General features: G+C 45.9%; 1 protein-coding gene across 3 annotated transcripts in view; it reads left to right on the top strand.

Moving 5' to 3' along the window:
* Positions 1-227: 227 nt before the first annotated feature.
* The window catches only part of HIVEP3 (HIVEP zinc finger 3), a 427,770-nt gene continuing 419,122 nt past the window's right edge, over positions 228-8,875 (top strand). For all 3 annotated transcript variants that reach the window (XM_045858485.1, XM_045858482.1, XM_045858484.1), the window contains exon 1: positions 228-1,612. The gene's annotated coding sequence lies outside the window, so the exon portion shown is untranslated. The remainder of the gene's footprint in view (positions 1,613-8,875) is intronic.

Below are 8,875 nucleotides of genomic sequence, written 5' to 3'. Positions count from 1 at the left end.
AGGCCACTCTTGTAAGAATCTTGGACGAGAAGGCTGGGAAGCTGCATAGTAGCCGGAAGGGGTACAATGTTAAGGGAGTTAAGGGTTTTTTTTTTTTTGTAATTTGATTTTTTAAAAATCAAGATATAATTCACATATTATAAAATTCACTCTTTTGAAGTATTTTATTCAGTGGCTTTTAGTATATTAACAAAGTTGTTCAATTATCACTCCCATCTAACTCCAGAATATTTTCATCACCCTCTCCCCTCACAAAAAACCCAACATTCATTAGCAGCCACTCCCCATTTTCCCATTTCCCCAGCCTTGGCAATCCCTAATCTACTTTTTGTCTTTAGACTTGCCTATTCTGGGCATTTCATAATTGGCCTTATACACTATGCGATCTTTTGTGTCTGGCTTTCACTTAGTTCCCAACGTTCATCCATATTATAGCATGTAGCAGTACTTCATTCGTTTTTATTGTCTGATAATATTCCTTTGTATAGTTAAACCATAATTTGTTTATCCATTGAATATTCAATGGATAAATGAATGTTCATTCATTTGAATATTGAATGAATATTCCGATTATTTCCACTTTTGGCTATTATGAATATGCTATGAACATTTGTGTACAAATTTTGGTGTAGATATGTGTTTCTAATTCCCTTGGGTATACACTCAGGCGTGGAGTTGCTGGGTCTTAGTTTGGAGAGACTTGACCTTGGGTATATACTCAGGAGTGGAATTGCTGGGTCTTAGTTTGGAGAGACTTGCAAGCTGAGGGTACCGTGGGGACCAGTGAAGAGGGAGGGGAGGGAGATACAGAGAGGGTCAGGGGTGGAAGAGGTAGGGGCTGGAGAAGAGCAATTTTCTTCAGGGTCACTCACTTTCTCTGTTGGCATACCCTAACGTCCTCACTTCGTTTCACAAATACTAGACTCTTCGCACATGCACCACACTTGGTGACCAGGGGGCAAATCCAGTGCGTGGATAAAGCACCCTTAGATCCTTTGTGGACGCATCCTTCAGGTTTTCTGTTGCAGTTCATAGTTTTGGGATCCCTTCTGTGTAGAGCCTGTCACATTCCGGTTTTATTTTCTCCCGTAGATTGGTTCGCAGGTGAATAAGAACAATTTACCATGGAGCGTGAGTCTAACACCTGGTTCCTTAGGTCATTCCAGGCTCCCAGCCGTCCAGGTTAAAGGAGGAGGACAGATACTAGCGGTCCAACACCACGAACACCAGCAGTCAGCTTTTTACATTCCCTTTGGCATCCGCCGCGCACGCGCTGATCTTCTGCCAGGCAGCGGGCGAGGCGTGGGCGGGGCGTGTGTCTCCAGGGCCAATCGGAAGCGAGCACCCCCGCCCTCCAGGTCGGTGGACCCAGCTTGACCCCGGCGGTGGGCGGAGGAGGCGGGGCCAGTCGCGCAGCAGCGGAGGGGGCGGGGCCCGAAGCCTGGAGGCGGAGCCTAGGGCTGTCAGTCCCGCGCCAGCCGCTGCCGCTACCGCTGCCGCCGCCGCCACGGTTCTTTGCCTTCTGTAGCCCCGGTGGCTGCCGGCGCTGCTGTTCGCTGCCTGCCGCCCTGGCATCCCAAGCCGCCTCCCGTCACGCTGGCCCGGGGCTCAGGTAAGGCTGGCCGCGCTGCGGAGACCTCGCGTCCTCCTCGGCATCGTTCAGTCGCGCGGGCGCCCCCTCCGGGCTGTGTCAGCCCAAATGCTCCCCTGGCCGCCCGGGGGCGGTCCCGGGGGGCGGGACGACTGTCTTCCCATCCCCCACCCCCCCTTCCAAGCGCCACGCCTGTCTCCGGGGTCCCGGCGCCAAGCCTCCTCATTCCCGCGTGGTTATGGTCCAAGCTCTCCCCGCACCCCTCCCGCGCCGATTACACAATCCCTGGGTCTGGAGGCGGGGGTCCCCTTTCGAGCCTCGGTCCCACACCTGTTCTCGCGACGCGCTCCCAGGCAGAGGGCAGAGGTCCTGCGCGACAGCGGGGCCGGGGAAAGTTTCACTTGTGATCTGGGTTTGTTGACATCCAGAGATGCGGGGAGATGGAGGCTGAGCAGCGAGGATGCGCCTACATGAGTAGCGTTCTCTTTGCCCCGGGGTGGCCCTGGTCCAGGTTTCCTTTCCAGAAGTCCTGCCGAGAGCCCTGCTCTGGGCCCGGAGGTTGCTGCAGGACACACCGGGTCTCGCCGCCGCTCCGCTAGGGAGCCGTGGCCCCTGGATTGCTGCAATCTGGGGACAGCTCTTCGCTCTTCCTCCTTTCCTAATTTAGCATTGACATTTAGACCAGGTAGGCGAATTTACTTAGCATTTCCCTGACACTTTATATTTGTGAGGTGCTTTGCCATCCCTGATTAGTTAATTAACAAGGCGAGAAAGCAAAATAGACCCTGAAACACATGGCTAATGCCTTTAGCAACTTTAAGGATGCTTCTGGCCAAGGTGCTGCTGGGAGAGCTATTCGGTGTCTTCTTGTTGCCTGATCAGGCTTTGGCCATGACAAGGTCTTCTCTGCCTCTCTGCTTATGCTGTTTATTGAGGGTTGCCAGTTTATGGTGGGTTATTTTGGTTTTCTTCACTTAAGCAAAGGGGTGGATTAAAGGTGTTTCTGCTGAAGCAATCAAGGAAAAAACCCCCTGAGATTCAAATAACTTTGGATACTTGTATGCTTTACCAGGCTACCCCTCCTGTGCAGAAAATCTTGACTCTTTCTGTTCTTTCTCCATCGTCCCGGTAGTACTATCCAACTGGGTAGGAATTACTGGTTCCTCATTTAGTCCATAGACCTCTTGCTACCTGCAGTTTATAGACCTGCCTAGGGACATCCTCTAAGAGTGAGCTTAATTAGCACTTTTATCTGCCCATTAAGCAATACAGCTTGAACTCTCTTGTAATCAGGCTCTGTTGCAGTGTTGAATCTTTAATAATATCTAATTCATTTTAATAGTGTTTCTATAATAATCTTTCTATTAGTATGCCAGTTCTGCAACACCAGTACTTTTAGTAAGAAGCAGCAATTTACTAGAAATATTATCATGGTAAAAGCAATTCTCCAACAGATTTGCAGCTCGCTTTACTTAGATAATTACTACTAGAGGCTGTTAGGGTTTTTTATTCTTTGGTGCAGTAGGTGTTACAATGCTTTTGATCTATGAGGTCATTATGAGGTCATTCCTCCCTGGGAGTTAGGGTTCTAGTCACTATGTCACTTAAATATTTTTGGAATAATATTGTAAGAGATTTTCCCCCATGCTGATTTCTTTTTGGACAGGGTTTAGAGCTAACAAGATTTAGTTTGGTTTGCCAGCCTAAGTTTTAAGAAGGATTGTATTTGGGGGTATATATTAGAGCTATGATGGTGATATTTTTAGCACATGTACCAGACACTATTTTTGATGTTTTACAGATACTAATTTTCCTGACAATGCTTGAAGGAAGGTTGTCATAACTACTCCATGTTTCAGATGATGAAACTGAGGCCCAGTTACTTGAGCCAGGGGTCACAGTTAAGTAAAGGACAGCCAGACTCTAGCCAAGGCAGCCCGAGTTGAGTCCAAGTGCCTAATGATTGTGCTGTCCTGTCTCTGTAGATGAGTTTTTCAACAGGTATTTTATTTCTACCTGCTGCCAGTTCGGCATTACATTCAACACTGTGAGGAAGAGGAGAGTGCTTTACAGTGTAATAACAAACACTGGGTTAGGAGCTTTTGTTCTGGTCTAAACTCTGCCACCAGCTAATCTGTGGTTTTGAGCGAGATACCTGATCTCCCTACCTTCCATTTCCTGGTTGGTGGAATAACAGCAATCTAAGCAGGTTAACCAACTAGCCTTTACCTCCTGGGGAGCTGGAGAGATGAGTCAGTGCATGTAAGAATTCCTCCTCCCTAAGGCACAGGATAAGATCAAGTGTCAAATGAGTGGGGTGTGTGCACACTCAGCCTTGCACATGTGTCATGGAGAAGGACCAGAAGCCATTCACCCTATACTGCCAGTCGTGACTTTGGGAGTGCAGTGGTTGAGAGATATCATCTTAAACACTTCAGTATTATTTTATTCTGTTGCCACCAGCATTGTTCCTTTTTTAATTAAAAAAAAAGACAACCCAAGAAGAAGTCATCCTATAAAAGTGGGGTAACCACATGCAGGGCTACGTGAGGAGCATTTGTGAGGGACCATTTGGCATCACTTTGCAGAAGGCTAGGGGTCAGAGGAGGGCAGGATCTGAATGGCAGACCCAGGAGTTCCAAGAATCATGCAAAGTCAAAGTTGAAAGGAAATTTTAGGGTCGCTGGATTCAGTACCCTCCTCCTCTTTTCTCCCTCCACCATCTTTCTAGTAAGTAAATCCCCTGTGTGTGCACCCGTCCCAGTCAGCACTCATCCCACTCTTGCTGGGACACCTTCTGGACCAAACATTTGGTGGGTGTGCTTCCCATATCTGTGCACCAAAGAAGCTGGGGTTGTACTTGGCGATAGGGAATGGGAAACTGCAGAAGGATTCTGAGCCCTTTAGGCTTGTGCTCTTCAAAGATCACCATCGACGTGAAACCTGGATTAAGGGGGAATCACTGAACCAGGGAGACCAGTTAGGAGGCCTTGGCCAGAATCTAGGATTGAGGTGATCCAGACTGAGACAGGTGGTGGCATGGGATTGTGGAGGAAGGAATGGACCCAAAGGATAGACTCTCCTGCACCCCTGTCCACAAGCATCAGAGAGGAGGGGCGAGTCAGCATCTCCCTGGGGTGAGAGGGGTGTTGGGAGCACCACTGAGTGGAGCTGAGGGTCTGATGGGGTGGGAGGAGAGTCAGTTATGTACATATTATCCCCCAGAGTTGATAATAGACTGTGGCTAATGTAAGGCCTCTGCAGGCCAGAAGACAAAATTTGTTTCTTCTCAAAAAGGGAATGAAGCATTTAAATATAGTAGGAAATTCCCTTTGCCTTATGAAGAAATATAAGAGTATTTTCCCTGGGGTGTTACAACCTCTTATACCGGCTCCTTTAGCCTGCATTAAGCTTCTTCATCACATTGGGAATCTGGTGTTATTTGAAATTGTACCAGGAGGACACCTTGGCAGTGCTTTTTTTCTGATTTTGTTGGGAAATCTTCTTCTGGGAGATTCTATTTTCCGGTGACACCTGTTACATAAGTGCCGGAGGGCTGGCACCTTTCATAGGGAGTGCTTGGAAAGTCATTAGAAGTTTTTCCTTCCAATGCAGATTGTATGGCTCTTCAAAGAGGGCCTGGGCTGAAATGATTACCCCACTGACAGGAAAACAGGATAATTTGAAGGAAACAAGACTTACCCAGGAAACCACAAAGGCAGAAAAAAAGTTGCAAGTGTTGTAAGTTCATTTTTCTCTTATTTTTTGTGTTTCTGACTTAGGATGCAACATTTCTTAATATTCATATTTATAAATTCATAAGTTGAAATATATTATCTAATAGCATATAGGGAAATAAGCTGTATAATCTCAGGGTTTTTTTTTTTTGACAGGACAATATTGATCTTGATTTTTCAATATCTTATAGGCCAGTGCTTCTGAAACAGGAAACTTTCCCTCCTAGGGAACGTTTGGCAGTGTTTGGAAACATTGTGGGTTTTCACAGCTTCCGGAGCCGGGGGTGGGGGGTGTGGGGGGGTGGGGGGTGGGCGGTAGATGATAAAACAATTTGTTATTAGGAGCAAAGTGAAGTTTAAGGGAAGAGGAAGAAGAAGGAAATCTAAAGTATTTTTTGATGCCTTGAAAGAGAGAACAGCATCCTCACTTCTGACACCCAGGAGGAAGACCCCACAAGCTGCTGAGTGTGGCTGCCACCCAGGAGCTATTTCAATAACTGGATTGCTCAACACAGTCGTTTGGAACAGGAAGTTGAGGTCCTTGCAGTGGGACGAGGCTTAGGGTAGTTTGTGGAAGCAGAAGGGTTTGTAGGCCAAGAAGGGAAGTTTGGTCCTGCCAGAATAATTTTGCAAAGTTCTAGGGAATTTTTCAAAGGTGATTTTGTCGGGGACACTGAGTGTCATGCTTAGAATATCTGCTCTGGGAGTGCACGAACCTTCTAGGCTGTTGGTCAGAGCATTTCCCAGATCTGACCATTTCTGTGTCCATGCACAGAGTGGAGAGTGAAGAACGCTTGGTTTTATATTCAGGTTGTATCTGTGTCCTCCCCAATCCTTCTTCAAAAGCTTTTCTATTATGGAAAAATTTAAGCATATACAAAAATCAAGAAGAGTTTAACGAACCTTTATTTATCCAATGCCCAGCTTCAATGATTGTCAGCTCCTGGCTGATCTCTTTCTGTATCCTGCTCATCTTAGGCTCCCTTCTCTCTTTTTAAACCTAGAAATTAGCTTAAATAATTACCGATTGCCTGCCAACTATGAGAGACTTGGCAGTGAAGGAGATATGGGATTTTCTCATGCTTGGGTCTCCCTGGAGGAAAACTGGTGACGGGCCTGGATGATCATAACAGCCACAAGGGCCTGAGACATAAGAACAGGCCTGAGCAGACCTGGGACTGGGGGCTCCACCCTTTTTCTTGGTGGGAAAGTGCAGGGGATCAGAGACAAGTTTCTTTTTCTTCATTTTCTTCTTCTTTTTTTTTAAAAGCTTCACAGGTAAAAAAGCCTACTTAGAGTTGTCTGCTGGTAGAAATGTTTCTGGGCTCTGCAGTGCAGGGTCCTCTTAGTTCCAGGAGGGAGCATTGTTCGTGAGTTTCCTTTGACCATGACCCCTTTCCTGTTTCAAGACCCTCCAGGCATGTGCTGTGTGGTAAGAAGCCAAGTGCTCTGTCTGGCCTCCTGGTGCAGGTCTGATGGGTCTTCACTGACTGCCTCCTCCCTGGAAAGGACAGAGCAGCGGAGGGGTGGGAGAGAGAGGCATTGCTGCCAGTGCTTGTGGATTCTCTTTCCCAGCAGTGCTCCTTCTGTTAGAGGAGGTAGGGCCGTCCTGTTGTTGCCACTGGCAACCCACACCAGACAGAGATGGCAATGCAGTGTACTCTTCACAAAGAGGGTTTTCTTTTCCTACCTGTGTCCCTTGAGCCCCCGGAACTAATTTATTTTTAGGCCATTGGAGGATTGGGATGCATTTTCTTGACTCAGTGTTGGTTGTAATATGCATACAAAAACTGGCTTCAAAAGTTGAGAGATTTCTTGAATAATCAGATTATTGATGTCTATGAATATTAATTAGTGCTGATTTCTACAAACATAGACATTCTGGACTAAGCTCACAAGCAATTGCATTCATGTGAAGACCTGGGCTCCTGAACAGCTGTACTTCCCATCTGTATTTTATTTACTAAATGTATTTTTGCCTCCTCCTTATTCCACAGGGAGCTTTAGGTGGCATTAGCTTGCTATGAACATTTTGTATCACACTCATAGATTTTCAGGTATCACGCCTTTCAGTGGGGGAAGGCAGCTCCTCATCTGTTCATTGTAGCCATCTACTCTGTGCCTGTACCAGACACTTTATTTACATTAACTCTATTCCCTAGAGCCCTTCTAGGTACAGCAAGTACTTCGAGAGGTTCTTGGAAGCTCTGACTTCATGAGAAACAATGTATAATGAAACCAGTTTTATCATAGGTTAATTGATATAAACAAGAGTTAAGTTTGTAGAGCATATTTGTGGTCACAAAAATATCACCAGACTTCTAAATAAAGACCCCTAGCACTTCTAATACTACACATTGAAATAAATGGGAGCTATACATACACTTAAGAAAGATTAATAAAAACAAGTAAGATGTTAATTTTCCAACCTGCTTATTCCAGGCCAAGGTCATGTGTGGCAGAGCTTATTTTGACATTTCATGGTGCAAGGTGGAACCCTTCCTGGAGAGGATATCCTTCCGTCTCAGGGTACGCTCACACCTACACCCACACTCACTCAGATTGGGAGAAGGTAGACATGTCAGTTCACCTCATGTGCACATCTTTAGGATGTGGGAGGAAACCCAAGCACCGGGAGAAAACCCTCCCAGACATGAGGAGGATGCGCCAACTCCACACACAGACAGTGGCCCCGGCTGGGAATTGATTTTTCCCTTCATCAGCATTATAGCAAAACAACGTTGAATGAAGCAATCTTATTTAAGAACCTGCTGTATTCCCATTTTGCAGATGAGGACACTGAGGTTTAGGGAGATTAAGGAATTCTAGGAGGTACCATTGGTTTTTAACCCAGATTTGTTTGATTACAAAGTCCAAGGCTTTCCACTAAGACTTGTCTCACATGGTTAAAAGTTGGTGGGAGTTTGTACTGGGACTGGTAGAGAAGATGGGGGCAGGTGCCGTGAAAGGGGACTGGGAGCTCTGGTTACTCCAGCTAATGAAATCTTCACATTGAACCCCCTGGGAAACATTGCTTCGGAGTGTGATAAATTACCTGTGTCCTATTTTTGAGCTGACTGTGTGAAACAGAATTGCACACTGGTAAATCTGAGCCAGATTTGGTCAGCAGATGTGTTATATTTGATCTGTGCAGTATTCTGTTTTTTTAAAAAATTGTATGAGTTGTCATCATTTTATTGTTTAACTTTCTAATTTTGTTATTTTTTAAAATATATAATGTTTACTATATTTTGCCCATTACCATTTAATTTCCTTATACCCTCTCCCCCAGCAGTCACTGCCCTGTTGTCCATGAGTTGTCATCATTTTAAAAGTGGGAGATTTCACACAAAAATTTCCAAATTTTCAAATTTCTTGGCTCCTTTTCAACCATCCAAAGATTGTGCAGCACTGGGCCCACGTTCTTGCTTGGCAGTCCTTGGTGAGTGGCTAAGATACAGGAGAGGCTCCCTTGTTTTCTGTCTTTACCTCTCTGCCCCCTTCATTCATTCAGATGACTTGCCAGGACTCTGAAGGCATTTGAGTG

This window comes from Phyllostomus hastatus, unplaced genomic scaffold, assembly GCF_019186645.2.
Source record: "Phyllostomus hastatus isolate PE091 unplaced genomic scaffold, TTU_PhHast_1.1 phas_scaffold_182, whole genome shotgun sequence".
Taxonomy (NCBI): Eukaryota; Metazoa; Chordata; class Mammalia; order Chiroptera; family Phyllostomidae; genus Phyllostomus; species Phyllostomus hastatus.
Note: the sequence above shows the minus strand (reverse complement) of the source record. Positions and strands in the feature narration are given on the sequence as shown.